General features: G+C 35.1%; 1 protein-coding gene across 13 annotated transcripts in view; it reads right to left on the minus strand.

Annotated features, from left to right (window-relative positions):
• Positions 1–26,750, minus strand: part of SSBP2 (single stranded DNA binding protein 2) — a 309,255-nt gene that overhangs the window by 153,292 nt on the left and 129,213 nt on the right. For 2 of the 13 annotated variants that reach the window (XM_053224492.1, XM_053224495.1), the window contains one exon: positions 16,704–16,768. The exons of the other annotated variants lie outside the window; for them this stretch is intronic. The gene's annotated coding sequence lies outside the window, so the exon portion shown is untranslated. The remainder of the gene's footprint in view (positions 1–16,703; positions 16,769–26,750) is intronic. 13 annotated transcript variants of the gene reach the window in all.

The following is a 26,750-nucleotide window of genomic DNA, read 5'->3' on the forward strand; positions in this document are numbered from 1 at the left end:
ACTAAAAATACAATCACTGAATTTAAGAATTTATGGATGAGGTGCCTGGGTAGCTCAGTCAAGTAAGCATCAGACTTCGGCTCAGGTCATGATCTTGCCGTTTGTGAGTTCAAGCTCTGCATCAGGCTCTGTAGTGACAGTGTGGAGCCTGCTTGAAATTCTGTCTCTCCCTCTCCCTCTCTCTCTACCCCTCCTACCCTCAAAATAAATAAATAAACTTTTTTTTTTTAAAGAATTTAGTGGAGGGGCACCCAGGTGGCTCAGTTGGTTGAGCGTCCAACTTTGGCTCAAGTCATGATCTCACGACTCATGAGTTGGAGCCCTGCGTTGAGCTCTGTGGTGCCAGCACAGAGCCTGGAGCCTGCTTTGGATTCTGTGTCTTTTGTCTCTCTCTGCCCCTCCCCCGCTCATCTTCTCTCTCTTTCTCTCTCTCTCAAAAATAAATAAATATTTTAAAAAATTTAAAAAAAATAGTGAATGGGCTATTTTGCTTAATAGTTTGCAACAGCTGAAAAAAATTAGTGAACCATAAACTAGGTGAGAAGAAAATATCCAAACTAAAATATGGAAGAAAGAAAAGAGTAAAAGTGATATTTGGTATAGGGTAAAATATCTAGCATACAGGAATGTGGAGCCCCAGAATGAAAGGATTAAAAAAATAGAGGTAGAAGCAGTATATGGGGATGCAATTGGTGAAAAAGTTCCAAAAGTGATTAAAGACATTAAGCCCCAGATTTAAAAAGCACTACAAACTGCAAACAGGGGAAATACAAAGAAAACAACAGCTAATAATAAACAATAGCTAATAGTAAAAACTGATAAAAACAATTAAACCAATAAAAAACGATGAAAATAAAAGCAAAACACTTTTAAAAGCAGCCAGAAATAAAACTAGGTGCAAGTATACTGACTGCAGAAACCTAAAGATGAACAATGAAAGCCAGCATATACTCCAATGATATCTATAACACACTGAAAGAAAACTGTCAACCTAGAAATCCATACCCAGCAAAAACACTCTTCATAAGAAAAGGTGAAATAGATATTTTTTAATGTTTCGTGTATTTTTGAGAGAACGAGAGACTGAAAGCAAGCAAGGGAGGGACAGAGAGAAAGGGAGACACAGAATCTGAAGTAAGCTCCAGACTCCAAACTGTCAGCATAGAGCCCAAGGTGGCACTCAAAATCATGAACTGCAAAATCATGACCTGAGCTGAAGTCAGACATTTAATCAACTGAGCCAGTCAGGTGTCCCAAAACAGACATTTCTCAAGCAAACAAAAACTAAAAGAATATATCACCAGTATATCCACAGAATGTCTTCTATAAAAACAGTGATAATAGTGATGCCTACTGGAGTTTAAAATATGTATAAAATCAAAATACACAACAACATTTGAATTGGGGGAAGGGATTGTTAAATGTAGTAAAGTGGAAGATTCTTTCACAGCCCAGGAAGTTGTAATAATACTACTTAATATCATACTTTAATAAATCCAAGATAGACAGTGTAGACTTTTGGGTAACCATGAAAAGAAAAAGGTAAAGACTTAAATATAACAAGCTAATGATAGGAAATAGGAGAAGAAATGCCACAAGAAAAACTAATCAAACTGAAATAAAACAAGCAAAAAAAGAACAAGTAACAAAATGGCCAGAATGAAAAGAAAATAGTAACATGGTAGATTTAAACTCAAATATTACATTAAATATAAATAAATACTCTGATTAAAATAAAAAATTATAAAAGTAGATCTTTTAATGATCCAACTACAGTTGACCCTTGAATAACACAAGTTTGAACTGCATGGATCCACTTACATGCAGATTTTTACAGTACAGTACTGTAAATGTATTTCTTCTTGCTTATGATTTTTAATATTTTTTCTCTAAGCTTTATTATAAGAATACAGTAAATAATACATATACAAAATCTGTGTTAATTTACTATTTATGTTATTATAAGGCTTCTGGTAAACAGCAGACTATTAGTCCTAACTATTAGTAGTCAAATTTTGGGGGGATCAAAAGTTACATGCAGATTTTCAACTATGCGGGGGAGGGTTACTCAAGGGTCAACTGTAAATGTCAATAGTAAGAAACAAGTCTTAAATATAAGGATACAGAAAATTTGAAAGTAAAAAGAAAAAAGATATATTAAGTAGATGTTAACCAAAAAAAAAAAACTGGTCTAATACCAGAGAAAGTAGAGTTTAACGCAAAATATAAAAGCTGATAGGAGATAAAGCACTGATAAAAGGAGAATTTGTGCAAGAATTCTACTTCTTTGCATTCTTGTCAATTCAATGCACATACCACATACCTTAACATCAGACCTGAGATGCTAGAGATGCTTCAGTTCAGTTTTCCATATGGAAATAAAAAGAAGACACTGAGATTTTTCTTCAAAAAAGAAAAAAGAAAAAAAAGAAAAAAAGAGGGAACAGAAGTTTTCTCTTTAAAAACTCTCCAAAGAGATCACAGTATGCCCAGATTCTGGTTACATCACTAATTAGTGGAGAGTTTAGTTCATATTAGCATTCAAACTCCCCAATGCCAAGTTGCATGGTCTTTGTTTCCCTTTCTTCTTCCTTTCTTCTTCCTTTCTTCTTCCTTTCTTCTTCCTTTCCTTTCCTTTCCTTTCCTTTCCTTTCCTTTCCTTTCCTTTCCTTTCCTTTCCTTTCCTTTCCTTTCCTTTCCTTTCCTTCTTCCCTTCCTCCCTTCTTTCCTTCCTCCCTTCTTTCCTTGTCTTCCTTCTCTCTCTTTCTCAGCCATTTGTTATTAAAGGATAATTATGAGGGGCACCTGGGTGGCTCAGTTGGTTGCGTCTCTGACTTCGGCTCAGGTCATGAATTCTCAGTTTGTGAGTTCAAGCCCCACATCGGGCTCTGCCCTGAAAGCTCAGAGCCTGCAGCCTGCTTCAGATTCTGTGTCTCCCTCTCTCTCTGACCCTCCCCCACGCACACTCTGTTTCTGTCTCTTAAAAATAAATAAACATTTAAAAAAATTAAGAAGGGACGCCTGGGTGGCTTGGTCGGTTAAGTATCTGACTTCGGCTTAGGTCACAATCTCACAGTTTGGGAGTTTGAGCCCCGCGCCGGGCTCTGTGCAGACAGCTCAGAGCCTGGAGCCTGCTTCCTATTCTGTGTCTCATTCTCTCTCTGCCCCTCCCCCACTTGTGCTCTGTTTGTCCTTAAAAATAAAGTTAAAAAAATGTAAAAAATTTTAAAAAGAGATTCTAAAAGAATAATTTTGATTCTCCACTACTCTCAAAAACTTAAAAATTCTCATGAATTTTTTCTGGACTACTTTTATATTCAAGTGAAATATTTAAGGTCAATCTGCTAAAATATCAACAAGTATAGCATATAACTCACACATAGCACTTAGGATATGTAAGGCACTATTTTATGTATCTTATAAATATTAACTCATCAAATGCTCAAAATCAGTATTTTTGATATCCCTATTTTATCAGTGTAGACAATAAAGCACACAGAGATTAATTAACAAGATCACACAGATAAAGAGGGACTAGGAATGGAACCTAAGCTTCAGAGTCAGTGCTTTTAAGCAACTAGAAGAAGTTCTTGACTGGGATTTAGGTGGGCTTTACCACAAACCAGAATTCTGTCTGACCTTGGCAAGACATTTCCCATTTCTATGTCTAATTCCCAATACACAGAAATGAGGAATTTTATCAGACCTCTCCATATAGTTAAAAGCAGTTGTTTTAGGCTTCAATATACTTCTAATAGTCATTTCTAGTTTTCTCCCCAAATTCCTTCCCCTCTTATAAAATTATAGAAATTTTCAATTGAACACACATTCATATAGCTAAAGACTACATTTGCTAGCTTCTCCTGTAGCTAGATATTGCATATGACTAAGTTCTGGCCAAAGAAATCTGAACATTGGCGGTATATACAACTTCCAGGTCATTCCTTTCAATGAAAAGGGTATGCCCATTCCTATCCCTTCTTTCTTCTTTCTAGCTGACTGGAATACAAGTAAAACTGGGCCATTAGATAAAGACTGTGTTGACGCTGGCACAGCAACAAGAAAGGAGAAGGCTGGTTCTCTGCATTTGTGGGGCCCTCAAATTACCCCAGACATTTTTATGAGAGAAAAATGAACTTCTATCTTCTTGGGGCAGGTGGGGGCAATAGATCTCTCAAGTTCAGACACTGACCATGAATCCTACCTAACTTAGAACTGGAAAGTAAATTATCATAAAGTGGATTATGTTTTCACACAAAAAGCTATAATTAAAAAACATGTTCCTATCCATTGTCAACTTCAAAGTAAACATAAAAGTACAATGCGATATAAATTAAAAAGCCACAAAATTTAAGAAATACCATTAAACTCCCTTAAAATATAAAGCTATGATACATTTAATATAAAAATACAGGGGTGCCTGGGTGGCTCAGTCAGCTGAGCTTCCAACTTCGGGTCAGGTCATGATCTCACGGTCTGTGAGTTCGAGCCCCACGTCGGGCTATGTGCTGACAGCTCAGAGCCTGGAGCCTGCTTCAGATTCTGTGTCTCCCTCTCTCTCTGACCCTCCCCCATTCATGCTCTCTCTGTCTCAAAAATAAATAAACATTAAAAAATTTTTTTAAAATACATATAAATACGTTCTGCACATTGATTATACAGGCTTATATGTAAACATAAAAATACATGTATTGCAATTACACATGGCATATCAGAAATGTGACTTAAGATTAACATGTCAGGTTTGATGTGACTAAACATTTAATTAATAAGTTTGCTTGCCCTCTTGGAACTTAATTAATGTGGGTTTTTCTTGTTTCTCTGTTTTTTTAATGTGAGATTCCTTTGTTTTCTTAAAAATCAGTCCAGGGAAGCTTAACCTATAAACCTCTCTCAAACACTTTCCTGAATACAATCATTTTATTGACTAGACAGCTGTACTTTGGAAAGGGATCCCGAACTTCTTCTTTACTACCCTTTAGTATGGCTTTTGATGACAAACTTGATGTGCCATGGGTAATTAATTCAGGATACTAACCAAAGTTCTAAATGAAATTACATTAAATCTAAGTAGCTGAGTCCACCTGGATTTGTGTGTTTCTAATGAACACCTGAAGAAGGTTTTAAAAAAAATTCTCGACATTAACTGAGAGGAACCAAAACGATTCTTTAGAATTACTTGCCAAATCTCCAAGCTGTGATCTAGCAACCAACCACAAAACCTTACACACTAGACTGAAAAAAGGAAAACTTTAAGGCAAAGAGGCAATGTCCTAACCTGGCCTTATATGACTCCCTTTTGAGCCATGCACGGTGGGTTTCACCCTCGTCTAGAAGTCTAGATGGACACTGACTTTAAGAACTCTTCCCCTCAAACTTTTCCGCTTATATGAGTCCACTGTGAAATGTATGAAATTTTTTCTACTTTTAATTCAGTCTGGAAGTTTTCTTATCTTTCATCTATCTCTGACTCTTGGCATTTGTGCAGGAGAAACACCTACCTCTACTGAGCAAGGCAAAAGGTCATTCTTCATTTGGAGCTACATTCATCAATAGGGTGTTCAGTTTCCCAGTGTTATATTGTCATGCTAAATTAATGTGAGTTCTTTTCTTGTATTGTTTAACATTGTCACTGACTCACTGGCCTAAGGAGACTCTCTTCTTTCTCTCTTTTTTTCTTTAGTTTTATTTATTTATTTTTGAAAGGGCAGTGGAGGGGTAGAGAGAGAGAATCCCAAGCAGACTCCACACCACAAGTGCCGAGCCCTATGAGGGGCCTGAACTCATGAAATGTGACATAATGACCTGAGCTGAAATTAAGAGTCAGATGCTTAACAGACTGAGCCACCCAGGAGCCCCTCCCTTCCTTTTTTACCATAAATCTTTTATATTGATAAATATTTATCAAATCAGATGATATATTCATATGCCTTTAAGTGAAAAACTTCTCAACATTTAAGGATTATTTAAAAGTTATAGATTATTTATAAAGAAAACACAATATGATTTCCTCAAAATAATATTGTATAGCATAAATGCTATGCTATTTATTTTTACATGGCTCTCACCCTAACAGTGGCCATCAATGACTAGTTTAGAGTTAAAGTAAGAATTGAGAAGAATAAACTTAAAATATCCAATGTAGTGGCTTGCAAAAAGAAAAGAAAAAAGTATAACAAAATTAGGAGGGCAAAGTCATTTGTCTTGCAGTGAAACTCATTCATATTTTCCCATATAAAAATTACAATTTCCACATAACTTGTTGAGCCAAAAACAGTTTAACAGCAGCCCCACAGAAATTATTATATCCTTTTCCAACTTTTATGCCTCATGTTGAGAGTAACTTTCAAATGCAATACAAGAACTTAATAAAAATAGTAGGGTATTAGTTATAATACCAATAGCAGAGGCAGCAGCTAACATTATTAAATGCTTACTACACACCAGATTGTGTTAAAAACGTTATATGAATTATCATATTTTAAAAATATTTACTGAAGTATAATTAACATACAGTGTTATTTTAGTTTCAGATGTATAATATAATGATTCAACAATTCCATACATTACCTCATGCTCATCACAATACGCATAGTCATCATCATATCAATTACCATATTTAATCCTAACACCTCTATTAGATACATATTATTATTAGCCCCATTTAATAGAGAAAAAGCTTTAGAGGAATTAAGAAACATGTCCAAAATGAGACAGCTTGTAAATGATTCAAATGGGATTTAAACCCAGCAAGACAGGCAAAGAGTACACTTATAAACTTTTCAAAAATATAATAAGAGCATGTCGTAATTTTATAACTACTCATTTAAATTAAATTTTCCTTTATTCAGCAATTACATATGAATAGCCTAGAAAACAGGTTAAGGATACCACATCAGTGACTACTTCCAAATAACAATCAGATGCTGCCTGAAATACAGAGCCACAGAGCCCCACCCACACTGCCGCCCCCCTGTGAAGTACTCTTGGTATTGTTCTTCCTTGCGACTCCAACATCCTGAAGAATTTCAGTGCTTGGAAAGGATCAGGGTGGCATTATGAAAACCACAATGACCTAGTATGTTACTTAGAAAATAAATTTTACTTATAAAGAGATGCTATATGATTGAATTTACATTGTTTCTAGTTTTTTTTTTAATGTGTGCAAATTTAATAAGAAAAAGCCAAAGATAAAAGTACTAAAAGGTGTGAAAAGTGGGGCACCTGGCTGACTCAGAACAGTGTGGGACTCTTGATCTCAGAATCATGAGTTTGATCCCCACACTGCGTGCAGAGATTAGTAAAAATAAACAAATAAACAAACTTTTTAAAAAGGTGCAGAAAACAATGTAAAAGAAAGAACATGAAAGGGAACCTGTACAAAAAAGGAAGAGAAGAAACTAGATAAAGAGAAAAGTAGAGTATTTAAGAATGAGAAAGATTACAAAAAGTGACAAAAGTAAATTGCAAATGTACAAAAGTAATTTACACAAGTAAAGGTAAATCATAAAACACACTAATAGCAAAAATAAGAAACAAAAAAAGAGAAAAATCTGTGTCTATGACCATTCTTTTTTTGTAAGCATCTACTTACTATAGGTCTCATTACTGTTTTTTTAGATTTCTGTTCTTTGGTAGCTATTCAGACAGTGCTCACTATTTTGTAGATCAGGAAAATACTAATTTGATACCCTATTCATTTACTCACATTACCTTTCTCTGTTAACTTTTTTTTTAAGTACACAGACTAAAATTCAAGAGCCTAAATGGTTATATGAAATATTAAAAGTGGGGCGCCTGGGTGGCGCAGTCGGTTAAGCGTCCGACTTCAGCCAGGTCACGATCTCGCGTCAGGCTCTGGGCTGATGGCTCAGAGCCTGGAGCCTGTTTCCGATTCTGTGCCTCCCTCTCTCTCTGCCCCTCCCCCGTTCATGTTCTGTCTCTCTCTGTCCCCAAAATAAATAAACGTTGAAAAAAAAATATTGAAAGTATTTTATTTTATCCTTAAATGTATTTTCTTAATATACTATCACTTTACATTACTCTTCCACAATATAACATTAGAAAGCATATCTCCTTTCAAAGTTAAATATATTACTTACAACTGTCAAAGGTAGAAGCTCTTTCCAACCTGCCAATGATATCTTTGTTACAATAAAACAACAAAAAAAGAATGATACTGTCTTTATTTTTTTTAATGTTTGTTTCTTTTTGAGGTGAGGGGAGGAGCAGAGAGAGGTGGGCAAAGGATCCAAAGTGGGCTCCGAGCTGACAGCAGAAAGCCGGATGCAGGGCTCAAACTCATGAACTGTGTGTGAGATCATGACCTGAGCTGAGACCCAGAGTCAGACACTTAAGCCCCTGAGCCAACCAGCAGACACCCCAAGAATGATGTTTTCTTATTTGAAAGTTGCTAAGAGTCTAGATCTTAAAAGTTTTCATCACAAGGAAAAAAAAATTATAACTATGTACAAATCATTACACTGCATAACTAAAACTAATATAATGTTACAGGTCAATTATACCTCTATTTTAAAAAATGACGTTTTTCTGTGTGGTCTTTTTTGCAAGCTAATATTCCTTTACTTACATAAATATAATTTATATGTAAATATATATAAATATAAACATACAAATTTAAATAAATGAATAAATAATTTAAATAAATAAATTTAAATAAAAATAAAAAATTTTTTTAATGTTTATTTATTTTTGAGAAAGAGTAACAGAGTGTGACCAGGGGAGGAGCAGGGAAAGGGACACAGAATCTGAAGCAGGCTCCAGGTTCTGAGCTGTCAACAAAGAGCCCGACGCGGGGCTCAAACCCTTGAACAGTGAGATCATGACCTGAGCTGAAGTCGGACGCTTAACCGACTAAGCCACCTAGGCGCCCCTAAATAACTTTATATAAATACCTCCATTCACCCTAAAACCTGGAATTTATTACTTATGAACACAGTTAAGAACAATGCTTTAACCCTAAGTATTTAATACAAACCCAAATTCAATGGTTTGTGAATTCACAATTCATTTCTGAATGGTTGAAAATATATCCAAGGAACCTAAGTGGAAACATATAAAATGCAACTTCTGGAAAAAAAAATCTTCATTTTATACACGTTCAAGAACAGCCATCCATTCTGTCAAACTAGTTACCAAGAATGCTTGAATACGTTCTTGAGTCATCCAGAACTGTTGTAGCACAAAATTAAAATGGTGATAACCTTCCTGTCACTGCAACTGGTTTTAGACATCACTTCAGTTTTTAAAAATTGAGAAGAAATTTTAATATGCCAAAAAAGGTACTGAATAATGAAAATGGAACCTATTTAAATAATCACCTATGTGAGCTGTTGATAAATTGCTGTTAAAAAACAAAACAAAAAATAAAAAGAACTCTGGTCATTAAAGGTAGTGATATCTGGGAACACTCTAGGAATAGAGTCTAGAACGTTTCAGGCAAAAATTAATTTATTACTTATTATCATAATACCTTAGAAAAAAACCAACTTATACTTTTCCCATGCATGCTCCACTCAGTCTGGTGAGGAGGAAGAAAATACAAAGAGGCAGTCAAGGAATAACACTGTGACCTGGGATGAATTTCTTGCCATCACCTCTTGGCAATGGACAGACTCCAAAGCTATGACTACTTTCTCTGATACTGCCTTCCTCTCCGATCGTACTCTCAGTAGAAAATTGAGATGTATCTCAATAGAAAATGGGCCAATCAATCAACTTCAGTGAAATAAATTTGCTCTCTATCCCAAAATATATAATCTTTTTTTTTAAAAAAAGCAATTAGAGCAAAGTAACAGGATGAATGAATTAAAAATATTTATACATGTTTACATTGTGTGTGTGTGTGTGTGTGTGCTATACTTTAATAAAAATTCACTTATTTTAAAAGTCAGGAAATGAGCCTCAGAAAGTTTCATTAACATAGTGCTTATGTTACATGCTCACATGGCATAAGAAAGGTAGAACCTGGATACAAACTATCTATTCATCTCTCTGACTCCAAAGACACTGGCTGCTTTTGGTGATTATACTATTCTGTCTTCCACTCAAATGAAGTGCACCAAAATAATTAATCATTCCATATATATTAAATGTTTATATGAAATGCACTAGGCATTGTGCTGGGTACTAGAAACTTATAACTGTATAGCGGTAACAAATTATGCCAATAATTAAAATTTATTTTTGATCTTAGCCATTGCCATATATGCATAAATAAAAGGTAACTCCTATACAGAAGTATATCCTTTGAAGGAATCAAGAAAGGCTTTATGAAGAAAATGGTATCTAGGATAGCTCAAAAGATGGATTAAGTTTAACAGGTTTGACCGTTAGAAAACATCAGGGAAACATTTCCAAAGCCATGTGACTGAGAAAGGGCTGGATGTTTTAAAGTACTGGGTTTAAGCATAGCTTTAATGTATATACACAGGAAAACATTCTAGCAAACATGACTGAAGCAGATGGGAGTAGAAACTAATGGAACTAATAGAAGCAGATAATCATGAAACTTGATGCCAGGTAAAGAAATGTGGATTTCTTCCTGAAAGTACTAAGAAATCATTAAACATTTTTGAGCACAGGAATTACATGATTAAAGCAATAATTTTGGAACTATTAGTCTGGTATCAGGGAAGGTAGCAAGAGGCAAAAATCATTTGGAGGATGTTGGCAGAGAGGGGGAGGAGTCAAACATTCATTTCAAATCCTGGGAGGATAGAAGAAAGATTACATCAGAAAAAGAATTGTGAAATCTAGAAGGGACAAACAAGTTTCTTATTGTTTTTTCACATTTTCTTTGTTTAGGTTTGGCTAGGGGTGGGGTGATTTTGCTTTTAAAACCCTGAATTGAAAGTGGCAGACTGATACACAAGTGTAAATGTCCAAGAGACCAAATGGAGAGAGAAGATTAAAGCTTGAGAGGGACTGGAGAGTCATCCTATTGAGGATAACAAAATCAATGATGAGGGCAAAAGAGAAAAATTAGCATGGAAGCAGTTCTGAGTATTAAGGTGCAAGAAGAGGACTGACAAAGGAAAAAGAGATCACATTACATTAATACGTACAGACCTCATTATGGATGATTTAAAGATGAGTAACTTCACTATGTTTTTCATTTTAACCTTAGCTGTTTCTGTCCTCATCTACTGTACAGATAGGAGTGGACATATTCTGGTTACAAAATATATGCGTTCAACCCTACAGTTTCAAGTAACTAACAGCAAAAATAGCACCTGGCCCTTCAGCGCAGGCATGCACACGCACTGACTCACACATGCATGTGCGAGCACACAAACACACACATGCACAATATTAAGTAATTGGATAAAGGCTTTCACAATAAGGAAAGGAAGCTGTCAAAGAGCCCCTAGATACTACCTGGTGAATAGTTTTGCCAGTTCCTGTCATGATTAACTGCCAGCAACAATTTTTTACATTAATTATAATTATATATATATATTTTATATATATTTTAAATTATATATATAAATATACAATTATAATTATATATTTTGCACCACGTATTCATAAGAACTTGCCAGTAGGTATGCTTTTTTAATTTAAGAGATGCTTTATTTTAATTTCTGACCTTAATTTGATAGTAATTCAACAATTTAGTTTTCAGTTTATCTACCCTCCAGCCCAGTTAAGGAGTTAATGTTCTAGAAATAACATTTAATGTATTTAAGAAAGCTTACTATTTCAAAGGCCTTGAAGAAATTTGCTGTAAAACAAACAAAAATTACTGCTTCCTGGTTTCCATTTTGAAAATTTGAATTTTAGGGAAGGAGTGGTATGAGGTTGGGCTAAGTGGCTTTTCACAGAATAGAAATGCCTGTATTTCCATCAAAGTATAGTCTCTATAAATCAAGATACTAAAGCAGAACTAAAGAAATGGTTTACTACTGTCGAATTTTTTTTCAGAAAAATCTAACTGTACAGCAATTAGAAGAAAAAGAAGCTGTGCTGGTAGGAGAAGCAACATATTCAGAGTGATATATCCTAAACAGTGGAAAAGTATATTAGGTCATACTCTTGGCTTTGCTCAGGTGGGCAGTAAAACACCATCAGCCATGTTAACTCCAAATTCAACTCAAGCTCATGAATATTTACTGAGCACCTACTGAGCCAGGCATGTAGGGAAGGATAAATAAGTTGACAATTTGGCCTAAAGATATCTAATGCAAAATCAAGACACACACTAGTTTTCTACATTAGTTCTAATTTCAGACTGCAAACTTTAATTTTTGGTTGGGGAAATGGCATCACGGTGTCTAGTGTCCCAATCTGGGATTTTCATATCCCCACACTTTATTGTTTTTCTGATTTGTATTAAAAATACAAAAGCCACAAATTTCTGATTTGTATTAGAAATACTATGTAACCCTGATAAATTGGTTCTGGATGAGAAAGACTGATACCTTATCAGAGATGATGACAGCTACAATAACAACCCAGATATCTTAAGTACATTTTCAGGCAAGCATATTATATCAAGTACAAGTGTGTTCCATGTCAAGGCATTTATGATGCAAAATATTTTAACTGGGATTCTCCTTAAAAAAAGACTTCATGTGTGAGGATAAAAAATGTTTTGTGAACAGAAGGCAAGGACATACGATGACACCATATATTAATATCCAATGGTAATTTTACAGTGCTCAGCTTCTGGGTCTATCAGCTTCTGGTCTATTTTTTATCCCAGTACCCTATTTTTAAGGTGTAAATGATTAAAGGTAATCTTCAATTTAATTATCACTTAATATCTCAGATCTAAAAATGAAGGACAACATATAAACCAAATACAAAATATTCTGCTTTTCTACCTAGAACACCAAGAAATCCAGGTGAAAATTAAATAAAAACACACATTTTATAGGTCAAATACACAGTCCACTACTTTGGTTCTCATAGGTACATGAATGATCTAGTACCTAATGTACTAGTATTAGTACCTAGTACCAACTGATTACAATTCAATCACACCATTTATTGCCAAGGTCTATAACAAACACAGAGAAAATGATTAGTAGATAAAGTGCAAGTAAGATGAAAAGTCCCCTGGGTCCAAATTTGAAGCTGGAAGTAACTACGAGCATATAATCCCTGAGGGCATATATGCAGCAATACTACAGAGGCCACAGGATTGGTAGAAGGCTTCAAGTGACACCTGGGTTAAATGTAATATAACTGTGTGTTTGACTAAATGATCTGAAAAGTCACCTTCAGCCCCAAACATCAGTTACTTTATACCTTACAATTTTGTGGAGTCTGTACCATGTTAATAGGAACCTTCAGAACCAAGAAGAAAGAATCCACTGAGAGTAAGAGTAACTACTAAGTTGAAAAATTCAATTTTGGCCTTTTAAAAGATAGTAGACAGAAAAATGACTTGGCCCATAGAAGACAGAGAGGAAAATGTTTCTGCTTGGGAAATCTATTACTTATAGCTACTGGTTGCCTAAAATTGAGCATAGTACAATGATTTTTAAGTATATGAGTACAAGGAAATAAAGTGTATTTTATGTTTTATAGAAAACTATAAAAAGAATAGTCTTATTCTTATAACACAATCTCTTTCTGTGCCTTGTCTCCTCAATATTTCCCATTTGATTGGCTCCTTTCAAGCAAGAATATGTACTGAAAAGCAATCTAAAACATGAGCTTATATAATTGTTTCAAAAACAAATACCTTGATTAATTTAACTTCATTCTAGCTATAAATTCTAACTAATTTTTTTTTATTCAGAAATTTAGATGTAAAGATCACTAGATCAGAAACAGAAATGTCCTTATCAGTAGCAATCAAGTTCTATCTCAGCTAAGGCTTTGCTTTTTCCCAGTTTTATGAAGAGCTCTTAAACTGAATCTCAAAGTAAATAGCTTTTCCCTTGAAATATAAGCACAGTTTGTTTAAGTATTAAGTTAAAGCTCTGGTTGTTTTGTCTAAGAAAAGCCATCTTCACAAGACAAAAGTATTTGCCTTAGTTTAGGGGTTAGCTCTATGACGAGTTGCTACTTCTTTCTCTTTACAAACTTTAAAAAATATTAAAAATAAAATAAGCTAATTAACAAAATTAAGTTCTCTTTATTTTAATGAAATTATACTTTAAACAATTTATGGTACAAAAGATGCTACTTCTTCCATTTTAATCATTTAATAATATTTGGTTCAATAAGTATTCTTGTAAATTCACAAAAAGCAAGCATTCTTCTGAAAATAATTTATATTAAACCTAATGTATATGTACTCAATTTTGTATTAGACTTCTTTTACACAGTATAATTCTCTAACACATATTTGTCATTTATAGAATATATGCAAGTGACATAAATGTAAAGATAATTTTGTAATGATTATTGAAATCTGATAGTAAACACATGATCAGATGTATTACTATCCTGTTTTAACATATAGATAACATTTCAAAATATAAATAACAAAGGAACTATTCTGAAAACTAGTTAATCAAACACATAAATAGGTGCTATCCTCATGTATGTTTCTACTTCATCCTAAAAAGTAGACACTTCACACATTTTCCATCTGAAATATGGTTTCCTATCACTGCCCAATGAGTTTTAGAATTTATTAGATTAAGGAGAACAGAATTATAAAAACTATTACCAAGTCACAGCTTCTTGGCTTTTAAACAGAATAAATGGGGCGGGGAGGCAGCACCTGGGTGGCTCAGTCGGTTAAGCATCAGACTTCAGCTCAGGTCATGATCTTGCAGTCCGTGAGTTCGACCCTTGCACCTGGCTCTGTGCTGACAGCTCAGAGCCTGAAGCCTGCTTCAGATTCTGTGTCCACCTCTCTGTCTGCCCCTCTGCTGCTCATTAATAGGTATTATTTAATGAACTTTAAGGATATTTCTACATACATCAGAAATCTGGAGAGAAGAGAATAAATCAGCCAATTACTGAGCTATTGTTAACAACCACGTGGCTTTTTTTGGAGTGATCAGTGACATATTCAAATATTTGGCCTAAAATTTTTAATGATTTATCTAGATATTTACCAAAAGTTTTATTGTATTATCAGGCAATGATTATTTAGCTGAATTTCTAATAATTCTTGCAATATATCTTACATTTGAAAGAATTAGATAATATACTCAATTTTTCATAATGAGTCAAATAGTCATACATAATAACAATGTGTAAGACAGCTTTAGGCTAGGCACTAGGCACTCATGAAATATTTTACTTCTCTTATTAGCACAAAGAAAGGACTTTTGTTATATAGCTTTGCTATCCTGGAATTGACAACACTTTTAAATTCTATTTTAACCATAAAAAGTATTGCAAGGAAACTAAAGTACTGAAGATTGGATCTTATAAAAGTTGCTCTCCAAATAGTTGAGTGGTGTGCCAGAGGAAAACACAGGAAACAAAGGCCAAATAAGGAAACTATATGATATGAAGAAGCATGAAAACCAAAACCAACACATATATAAATACTAGACACCTATGCTACACTATAGAATTAAAGAACTGTAATGTTTAGCAGCAAGAAGACCTTCTGGCATTGATAGGGAAAAAATCTGTTATTAGATGGCCAACAGGACTGATAGGGAAATTCCAGTCTCTGACCAGACTCCCCTTCCGGGTTCTTCTTCCTACCCCACTTGCCCATGCCAAATTACGACTAATGAGGAATGCAGAAGTAACGGACTATAAATTGTTCCCTCTGCTTACACACTCAGGGCTCAGACCTCTGGAGAGTGATCTCCTCTGAGCCTGCTGGTGTGAAATAAACTTGCCGCCTCCCAAGATCTCTGAATGCTGCTTGGCTTTTCCGCTGGGTGATCCAGACTAGGTTCTGTAACAGCATGAATATTCAGTCAGGTAGCAGGAGAACAAGTAAGAGCAAGCTGAGGGAGATACGTCAAAGTGCTGTGCCCAGAAATTCCATACATAATAAAATTATATGTGAAGTATATGCCTAATTTAACTCAGTAGGATGAGACAGTTAAAATTTTTTTAAATGATGGCCATAAATACTTTCACATGTCTTTTTCACACATCTTACTGCATCTTCAAAACAACCCTGTGAGTTAAATAGTTTAAGATTATGAAACATAACAAAAGAAATATATAATATGCTTCATTAAAAAAATAAGAAAAGTAGATCATCCTATAGTTTTAGAATGAACAAAAACATAAAATACATATATCCTGTGCCTCAGGAGCATGGATGCAAAAAATAATTGTGAGTTTCTGTTTGCTTCTGAATAGTAATACACGAGTACCTCTCCTCTTCAAGCCACTCATCCTCAATCTTCCCTTAGTCATGCTATTGGGTTTCCCTGGCATATTCTTTGTCCTTTCCCCCCACCCTGCTTCAGTTCAATTTCAATTTCCTTCTTAAAGCCTTCCCCAGTGAATACAATCTACTCAAATTTTTTCCTTCTGTGTAAACTACAATTAAGAAAATCCTAAAACTAGGTTTTATTATAAAATTTCATTTGCAAATCAGTTGTTTGAAAATTAGAATTTCTTTTATGTAAGAAAACATGTTATAAAATTTCCAGGCTTTCAATAAAAAAGCCTTTTAAATTTACAATAATAGAAATACTATTTGAGGTGAAAAGTAATAGAAAATTATTTCCTAAGATTCTTATAGCTTATAATAAATGCTAGTGTTTATTCAATTAGCAGAACATGAGGAAACATACCAGAGTTCTGTACTGATTCTGAATACAACTTTTGGATGCTTTCTGGACGGACTTTCAAAGTCTAACTGCAGTATACAAAAAAAAAAAAAAAAAAAAAGAGAGAGAGAGAGACAAAGGTTAACATCGCAGGCTTTAGGTTGACATCCTTAGAAAGGCCTGGGTGTAAGGACAGCCTTTGGCTGGTTGCTGGGAATTTTGATTTCAGGAGGGTTCACACCATTCACAAAATGGTGGCTCACTATGTCTAAACTGCTTGCACAAACAATATGGTTTATACTAAACATCTGCTTTCCTTCTAGGAGTTTGAATTTTAGTATATACTAGGCAGAGGGTGTCTACATGACTAGCGCCCCCCCCCCCCTCCCCCCATAAAAACCTTTGACACTGAGCTCAAATGAGCTTCCTGGTAGATGTTTCACATTTGTGACCACAACTAGTTGCTGGAGTAATTCAGTGCAACTTGTGTGACCCTACTAAGAAAGGGCTCTTGGAAGCTTAAATTTGAAATCCTCCAGACTTCCTCCTGTGAGCCTTTTGCTTTTTCTTCCATCCTTCCCTTGCCTTTTTTTTTCTTTATAAGTTTTGCTATAATAATTATATCAGCAAGTGTGGCTATATGCTGAGTTCTGTGAATCTTTCTAGTAACTCACTGTATTTCCGGGGGTTCTTGGGGCTCCCTGCCCCAGGCTATTACTATATTTTGTCTCATTTCCATTAAATGTATGAATATTTCATTCTTAATACAAGTAAAGTAGTAATTGCATTTTGATCCTTCTCGTTTGTGATTAAGTTTGTTTGAGGTTCTTCGTAAAAGTATGAGCAAAAGAGAAATATTTTAGTATAATAACTAAACCATATTTAGAAAAGAAGAAAATTTAAATAAGATGTGTGTACATATGAGGGGAAAAATACTGCTTGAAATAGAATAAACTGAAAAGTGAGTTGCAAAAAGGGTTCAAGGTAATAGAAGGAAACGAAGGAAACCTGGAACAACATTTTCTATGAAGAAGAAAGCAGTGGTAGAGGGAGATGCCGAGTCCAGTGATTCTCTGTGTTTGCCACCATAGTGGTGCAGAACATGTTGGTTGTTAAGTCCCTATGAAGGACGATTACTGACATCTGAAGTGCAAGTAGATGAGTACTTAGTAAATACTTGTTAACCAAGCTCAATCTTCTCCTAAAATAGCCATGGAGTCACCAAGTTTTCCAAAAAAAATTATGAATAAATGAGATAGTCTTTTCAAAGAAGTTTTTAAAAAACAACTAATGACAAGATGCCTAGAAACTTTACAACAAACTTATTAGAAACAAAAAAGAAATAAGATCACATATCAAAAATTCAGAGCTTCAAAAAAATCAAATGGTAGCAAATGAACCTTTACGTGGACAACTAACAGTTGAAAAAGATCTTTAACGGTAAAAAGTTATAATTTGAGATAAGAAAATTCTGATCACAAAGAAAAACAGGGAAGTCTATATAATAGAGCATGAGAGGTTCAAATTAGAAGTTAGTTAAAACAAAAAAAACAATTCAAGCTCTTACCATGCCTTTAACCAATAATAAAAAGTTCTTTAAATAAATCAAAAACAGGAAGTCAGATAGATTATAGCTGGTCCACTTAATCTTGGTAAAAATAAACGCACTCATGAGTAGAAATTATATAGGAAAAGGCAATAATAAAAATCACAATTTGCATAGACTTTTACATTTCTCAGAGATCATTTACACACCATAGTCATTTGAGTCGTAAAACAATCCTGTAAGAGTAGTGAACATTTTAACATCCCTTTCTAAAAGTTAAAAAAAGAGGTTCATCTGGATAAGTGATTGATGTCAGATGAATCAATAAAAGAAGAGCTTATATTAGGGCCCGGATTTCTCTACTTCTTAAAAATGAGATTTTCCTTTCCCCACCAATGTATTTCAAACTGTGTCTCTCAGAAGAGGACTTAGAGATATGTTTGGAATGAGGAGGGAAGTGTTGCAAAGAGGAATTATCAGGCTCTTGCCAGAGATTTAAAAGGAATGTATCAGAAGGAAAATCAAAGTGGTAATTAACTGTGGATCTTTCAGGTCATATGTGTAATCCAGTAAGTACTGTAAGTGATGCAGTTTAATAGTGATTATGTATTGAGGGACCTACTCATATGCTTTCCACATAAGATGTAGAAAGCTGGAAACAGTATTGTTTCCAACCTCATCACACACAAACAAAAAAGGCAGTTAATCTACAAATTTTCTTGAGCCCCTAAGAGAGCTCATCTAAGACAGACAGACACCTCCAAGGAGAAACAGGACGTGAGCACTTGGCTACCTGAAGCAGATGACAGATGGAATACAGGCTGATAAGGACTCAGCTAAAATTTCTAACAAACTGCTAAAGGCTGAGTGTGAACCAGCATGAGAATAGAGAATCCCTGGGAGACAGAAACATCAGGGGAATGAATGCTCATCTACTCAATAAGTCTTCTCACATTCCTCAGAGGGCAAAAAAAGTTGGGGGGGAAGAAGAGATTGGAGAGACCTCCCTCAAATAGGAGGCCTGGAGGACCGGAAAAGCAGCTACTGTGAAAAAAGCACAAAGTCCCACTTAGTCCCTCTCCCCTCAAAAAACAAAAAACCTGAAACTAAGGATGAAAGGTCAAAAACCCCTGTAGCCCTCAGGGCACAGGTGAAGAGTCAAGCTGAAGGAAAAGAACAGAAAAAAAGCCCTCCATCCCTGGAGGGAGAGGAAGAAAAAAACATCTGGAATTTACTACTAGTGGTCCTCCACCACTGGGATCAGACAGGATTGCTCACAATGTGACACCCAAGACACTCAGGGAAACAACCTTCCAGTAACACTGAGGCTGACTCAGAACAAAGCATGTCACCCCATGTCCTATACTGCCAGGCCAGTAATTATCAAGTAACAAATAAAGAGTCTACTTCTAGGGGAGGTTCCAGATAGTAACAAGAGACCCTGTGTAAGACTTAGAAACAAATTAAAGACTTTGGGGTGAAGATAGACCGGATATTGGGTTAAACCCTTGAGCAAACCAGCCTCTATTCTGAACACAAAATAATGCTAGAGAAATCTGAAGCCCACAGTGCACTGATACCAAAGCAACAACAAAACCCGACCCCAGCAAAACCCCTGACTATATTAACTTAACTGCTCTCCCCATACATGAAAGGACTAGGAAAAAAAAAGCATGTCAATTTTTAAGCAGAATGAAATTTATCTCAGTCTCCACTGTCATAGACAAGATATTTAGCTTTCAGTCAAAAAGTACAAGCCATATGAAAAAAGAAGGAAAAAAAAAAAAAGCACATAGTCAACCAACAAAGAAATAAATTGATATGAGAAAGTTAGTGGCATTATCAGGCAAGAAATTTAAAGTATCTGTGATTAATATGTTAATATATTCCAGTGTAAAAAGGTTGACCAAAACCCAGAACAAATGGAAAATTTCAGTAGAGATGGAAACTATAAAAGAAAATCAAATCAAATCAAATCAAAAGATGGAAATAAAAACACGGTAACAGAGATAAAGGCTGCCTTTGACAAACTCATCAGTAAGCTCAACACAGTGAGGAAATCATCAGTCAACCTGAAAATAAGTAAATAAAAATCACTCACCGTGAAACACAGAGTAAACTAAAAACAAACAAAAAAAAAAAAACCACAATTAAAAAAAATAAAAAACACAAGTATGAATAAAAAAGAGAACAGATCATTCAAGTACTATGTGACAATATAAAAGTGTAACACACCCGTAAGGAAAAGAGGTAAAAAAGATTACAGAAAAAAATATTTGAAGATATTTGAATAGCTGACAACTTTTCATAATTAGTAAAATGTAACAAAACACAGATTCGACTTGCTCAGAAAGCATCAAGCAGGGTAAGTATCATACATAGATGTATTATATTCAAATCCCATAATAAATATATATTTATATATAGATGGCATCTAGAAAAAAAAAGGAATTACAACAAACTTCTGATAATAATTTGCCATACAGAAGATAATGGAGTGATATCTTTTATTACAGAGGTATAAAATATCACAGAGTGGAGACCAGCCATCCCCACTACACCCTATCCAAATTCCGCAACGAAGGAATCCAGCAGCATAACAAAAGCTCTACACCATTATGTTCCTGGTATAATTTTGTTACACAGACACAGGAAGTGAAAAAACAGTCTGTACATCCCTACCTCTAGTTTTGTTTCCTCCAACCCACCCTGATACCTGAGTGGACTTTTTGTGTGTGTGTTTCAGAATTTAAAAAGAAAAAAAAAAGGTATATTTATTTATTTTGAGAAAGAAAGTAAGTGCACATGTGCATGTGCACCCGAGTCACAGGAGAGGCAGAGAGGGTGAGAGAGAATCTAAGCAGGTTTCATGCGGTCAGCATGGAGTCTGATGCGGGGCTCTACCTCAGGAACTGTGAGATCATGACCTAAGCTGAGATCAAAAGTCAGGTGCTTAGGGCGTCTGGGTGGCTCAGTTGGTTGAGCATCCGACTTCGGCTCAGGTCATGATCTCGCAGTTCATGAGTTTGAGCCCCATGTCGGGCTCTGTGCTGACAGCTCAGAGCCTGGAGCCTGCTTCAGATTCTCTGTGTGTCTCTCTCTCTCTGCCCCTTCCCCACTCATGCTCTGTCTCTCTCTGTCTCTCAAAAATGAATTTAAAAAAAAAAAAAAAAAGAGTCTGGTCAAACCCTACTTAGATCCTTAATCACAAAAACTGTAACCTCTCCTTCATGAGAAATGCAAAGAAATCTGACTGTCTTTATTCTCTAAACATGTATAGTACCAAGCAGTAACCTGGTATTAACACCGCTGCTCTTACTCTTCTGAGGAGAGTAAATCTTAAATCATCTGAAAGATCCAGGACCCCACAGTGGGGCTGCCATTTGGGAATGTATGGCAAAGGGAGTGCCTGATAACCTGACATCTGAAGGTGAGCTTTTGCCAATGGGACCACTGTTAGGAGAAGGGGAACATGCCTAACCTCTTTTTGCCCAGGCCAAAAATTCCAGGCTAATGATGTTATTAGCCAGTTATATCATTAAAGGTTTTATGATGAGTCCAGTTACATCATTTTTACTTTATTCAAGACTGAAAGGAGTAAGTTTCTATTTCCCCCCTATTCTTCAATAAAAACACTTTTAACAAAAACAAATGAACATAATTTTTAGACGAGAAGGGCCTTTTCACAGGGATGCTGAAAATATTAAATTTTATTGTCTAACTTCTAGGACAAGTCACCAAGACGTCATAGCAATTTGCTTACAAACAATAGACAGTGAATGGTCAAAGCCTGTAGATATCATGGAGGGTGGGGAAGGAAAGAGAAAGGGAAAGAGAGAGAGAGAGGGAGAGAGAATGAATAGGCCTGCCTCTGGTTCAGGAGAGGATTTTTCCAAGGACAAAAACTTTTCTACAGGCTGTGTCTTTCACTTATTCTCTCAACTCATCCCAAAATGCTCTATTAAAATTCAGGTAGATATCCCTGCTTTTTAATCACCATCAAATATGCACTACATTCTAGGCACTGTAGTAGGCAGTGAGGAGACAGAGGAGAATATGATCTCAATTTTTCTGCACTCATGAAACTTAGCCAGTTCTAATCTCCTCCAAAGCTCCTCCTGAAAGCCTTCTGTCAACTGTGCAGGCTAGGTTTTTAAGCCCATCCCCCAAATGTTTCCATAATATGCTGTTTATTTTTTTTGCCAGAGCACATTTTATTGTCAATCATCTTTTGACTTATGTCCCCTATGAGACAGAAGCTCTTTAAACACTGGGGCTCTGTTTTATTTCCATATCTTCATCACTAAGGATTGTGTCTGGCAAGGTCAATAAATATATTTTTAATTAAAGAAGGAACAAATTTTTTTAAAAGTTGTTGAGATGGTCTGCCTTTTTAAAAATAAAAGATATAGATTAGATGCTGGAAATCTAAGATAAACCACATGTAATAATTTTTAGATATTTCTATCATGGATCACAAATAATGCATAACATATACTAAGGAACTACAAAGTTAAAGATCCTACATGTATCTTAGTTAGAAAATAAAATCCACACCAATGTTCTATAACAATTTAAGCATTGTTATAAATAATTCAGAATCACAGGAAAAGACTGTAAGGAACAGCTGAGTATATGAGACAGGAAAAAGGAAGGGAGAAACCAGATATAATCTAGTAATCACAAATTTAAAAAGGAAAAATACTAAATCCTTACAAATTATTTTGCCTATTTTTCTTACCATAGCAACAAAATAGTATAGTAGAATAGACATTAGACTAGTACAGAAAGGCAATTCTCTCCTTCAGAAATGCTTTCCTTATAACTTTTCAAACTCTGACTAAATATGCTAAACAATAGAAAATAAAAAATATCAACATTTAGGGTATACATATTTAAAATATAAAAGCAAAAGGCATTACACTATTATTGAGTCTTTCTACAAACTTGACCGCAACAAATTAAGTATTTATATCAGTGTTTTTTGCTTAAATGGGGTGGGAGGGGCACGAGCAAGGGAGGGGCAGAGAGAGAAGATAGAGAATGAATCCCAAGCAGGCTCTGTGCTGTCAGCATGGAGACCCACATGGGGCTCAAACTCACAAACTGTGAGATCATGACCTGAGCAGAAATCAAGAGCTGGACACTCAACTGAGTCACCCAGGCACCCCAGGCTGATAGAATTCTTTTAAAAAGCTTTATAGGTTTCTTATGTTTCAAAAACATATTTTATAAGCCCACTCATTCAGGCAAATGCTATGCCCACAGATGTCACTGAAATAAGTCCTTCTGTACCTTGGGCCCTCTGTGAGGCTGCTGTGGGACAAGGTCCTGAAGATTCTTGGAAGCCCTTTTGTTTACCAGAGAAAAACTGGAAGTTGTGCCATTAAGATTCCTGAAAGGTTTTTTTTTGTGTCTAAGAGAATCTATGAGGGCGGCCTCAAATTTTTCTGAGATCTTAAAAAAGGTTTTATAGTTACACTTTAGTTTCATTTTTACCTTGAGACCACATTTTCCAAACTTTGCTCTGGATTTGATCTTCATTCTTAGGCCCTTTGAGAACCTTTGCAGGCTGGAAAAACTTTCCTGAGCCCTTTACATTTCCTCCAAATTCTGCTTGAAAACAAGAATTTCTTTTTTAACTCCTCTCTCCCCATCCACATTTCATAAGGTATAGCTAAAAGAAACAGTTGAAAACACTTTGGACATTCTTTATCATACCCTCCTTTGCCAGATGCATCAGTTCACTAAGTACACTTTCTATTTTCCATGTTACCATAGGTGGACAGTTTTCCTAAACTTTCTGCCACTAGATAACAAAGATATTCTTATTTCCAGTTTCAAATAATACTGGCATTACTTTCTTTCAAGCCCTCATAGTCTCCATGAATTTATCTCAAGTTTCATGATTTCTTGTCCACCCACCAGCTGATACTATGTCCTTTTCTTTTTGTTACGGTAGCACCCTACTTCCAGATACTAAGTACTATTCTCATTATCTATTGCTGTATAACAAACCTTCCCAAAGTTAGTAGCAGATAAAATAACAACTTTTTTATTATGCTCATGGGTTATGTAGTTCAGAACTTTGGACAGTGAACAGTAGAAATGGCCATCTCTACAGACTGGGATATCTGTGCCTCAGCTGGGAAAACTCAAACAGCTAAGGACTTCTTCATTAATGGCTTCTTCACTAATGGCTCTTCCTCAGACGACTGGAAGGTAGAGACACTGCTAATCTTGGGACTGCATTTCTTATAGAATGGTGATACAGCTTTAAGAGGGAGCATCCTGAGAAGCAACGGCTGAAAAGCAAGCATTCCAAGATACCAAAGCAAAAGATGCAAGACTTCTTCTGACCTAGCCTCAGAAGTCACATAGCATCACTTCCCTCATATTTTACTGATTACAAGCAAGTCACTAAGGTCAGCTCAGATTCAAGGGAAAGGAAATTGGACTCCACCTCTTGATGGAAGAGTGGCAAGGTCACAAGCAGAAGAATATGGGGGATGGGAGATACTGTCACCATCTTTGAAAAATGTAAAAAGTCACAATGGATATGAAAAGATTGATCAGGCTCAAGAGGAAAAAAGTTGAGGCTTCAACCAGTAACAGCTCTCCTGAAATGATAACAATATGTACAATAAAAACAAAACTACAATCATTTCTCAAAAAACTTAAAAACTAGAAATTATGACAATTATTTGTTATTGGGTTCACCATTTAACATAAAACTGTTTTTATTAGTTAAATTTTATGAAAACACTTCTGTGGCCTCTATACTATCATTTTGAAAAAGTATATACAATGAACATATACAAATAAGGCTCTAAGTGTTCTTCTGAATAGCTTAATGTTATTAAACAATTTACACAAAATTTGAACCTAGTAATGAAAATATGTATATCCCATCATTCAAAATAATTTACCACATTGCACATGAGGAAAAAATCACGTTTGGTTTTTTGTTTGCCTGGTGTTTTTGTTTGTTTTTTTAAGTAAGCTCTACACCCAATGTGGGGCTTGAACTCACAACCTTGAGATCAAGAGTCACATGCTCTACTGACTGAGTGAGGCAGGCACTCCAAAACATGTACTGTAAAGTATAAAAGATGAGTGGACTATTGAAAAAATGTAATTTACTACTATTTTCTCTGTCCAGAAACACTACGTATCTACCAGAATCACAATTCATCAATAAGATGGCCATTATCTTAATACTCACAATGATCACAATTATTTTATGTATCATTAGGAAGACAGAAAAATACTGCCAGATAATTAGATCATGGCATGAAACTCTCTTAGTTGTTCATGAGATGCATATCCATTTCAGAGCTGTTTAAAAACACATGTATTTTTTTTAAAGACATTAATGTTTAAATATGGTGCTCATTGACTTAATAGGAAGGATGCTATTATATAAAACCTTCACAATTCAACTGATCATGAGTATAAATGTTGTGATATCTCTACTTGTTTTTGCATAGTGTGTTGATATAACAAAAAACAAGATTTTTCTTGATAAATCACTTGACTTATAACCTGAGAAGAAATTCTTAAATTTTAGATACATTCTTAATACATCATCAAATAAGTTTGATAAAATGTGGTATCGTTTGTACTGATCTTATTCAAGTAATATCAGGAAAATCCATGAGAAAAACAGCTTTAAAATTAGAAGGGGAGAGGAGTTTTCTAAAATTATTGGAAATGAGTAGCAGGCAGGAAGTTACAGATTGTCTTTTTCATTCTGAAAATTGTCAGATGCTCCAAAGACAAAATCTTTTCTATTTTTTTTTTTTTTTCTGAGCACAGGGCATAGGTATGGTAAATTAAACTCTATAAACTAAATGTCAAATATAAACATGGTGCATTAGTTTGCATAGTCTTGCTTATATTTTCACTAAGCCAAATAAATAAATTTGGCCACAAGGCTACCATAGTTTCAAATCTAGGTAAAGTGGTAACAAAGGCCTTAAACACTAAATATTTTAATTCATAATACAAAACAAAATATCTCAACAGCTTTAAAATTTAAATATTTCATACAGATACGCACTGATGATCAGATCTTTTTAATGACATCACTGAATATACAAGATATTATAAAATACATTGTAGGGGTGCATGGGTGGCTCAGTCAGTTAAGCATCCAACTCTTGATTTTCAGTTCAGGTCATGATCTCACGGTCCTGAGATCGAGCCTCATGTCAGGCTCCATGCTGGGTGTGGAACCTGCTTGGGATTCTCCCTCTCCCTCTGCCCCTCCCCTGCTTAGGCATGAGCACACACTCACGCTCTCTCTCTCAAGAATATATGTATATGTATGTATATACATACATATAGTAAATAATATATATATATATTATTTCTCATTGGAAATGAAAATATTAACTGAGAAATCTAACAGTATCTCCTCCAATCTTTCAAAATGATAAAAATGTACTTTTTACTTATCTTTTAATATTCTGGACCAGGTTAATTAAAGGGCATTTTTGGGGTACCTGGGTGTCTCAGTCAGT

The sequence above is a fragment of the Acinonyx jubatus genome, chromosome A1 (genome assembly GCF_027475565.1).
Source record: "Acinonyx jubatus isolate Ajub_Pintada_27869175 chromosome A1, VMU_Ajub_asm_v1.0, whole genome shotgun sequence".
Lineage (NCBI taxonomy): Eukaryota > Metazoa > Chordata > Mammalia > Carnivora > Felidae > Acinonyx > Acinonyx jubatus.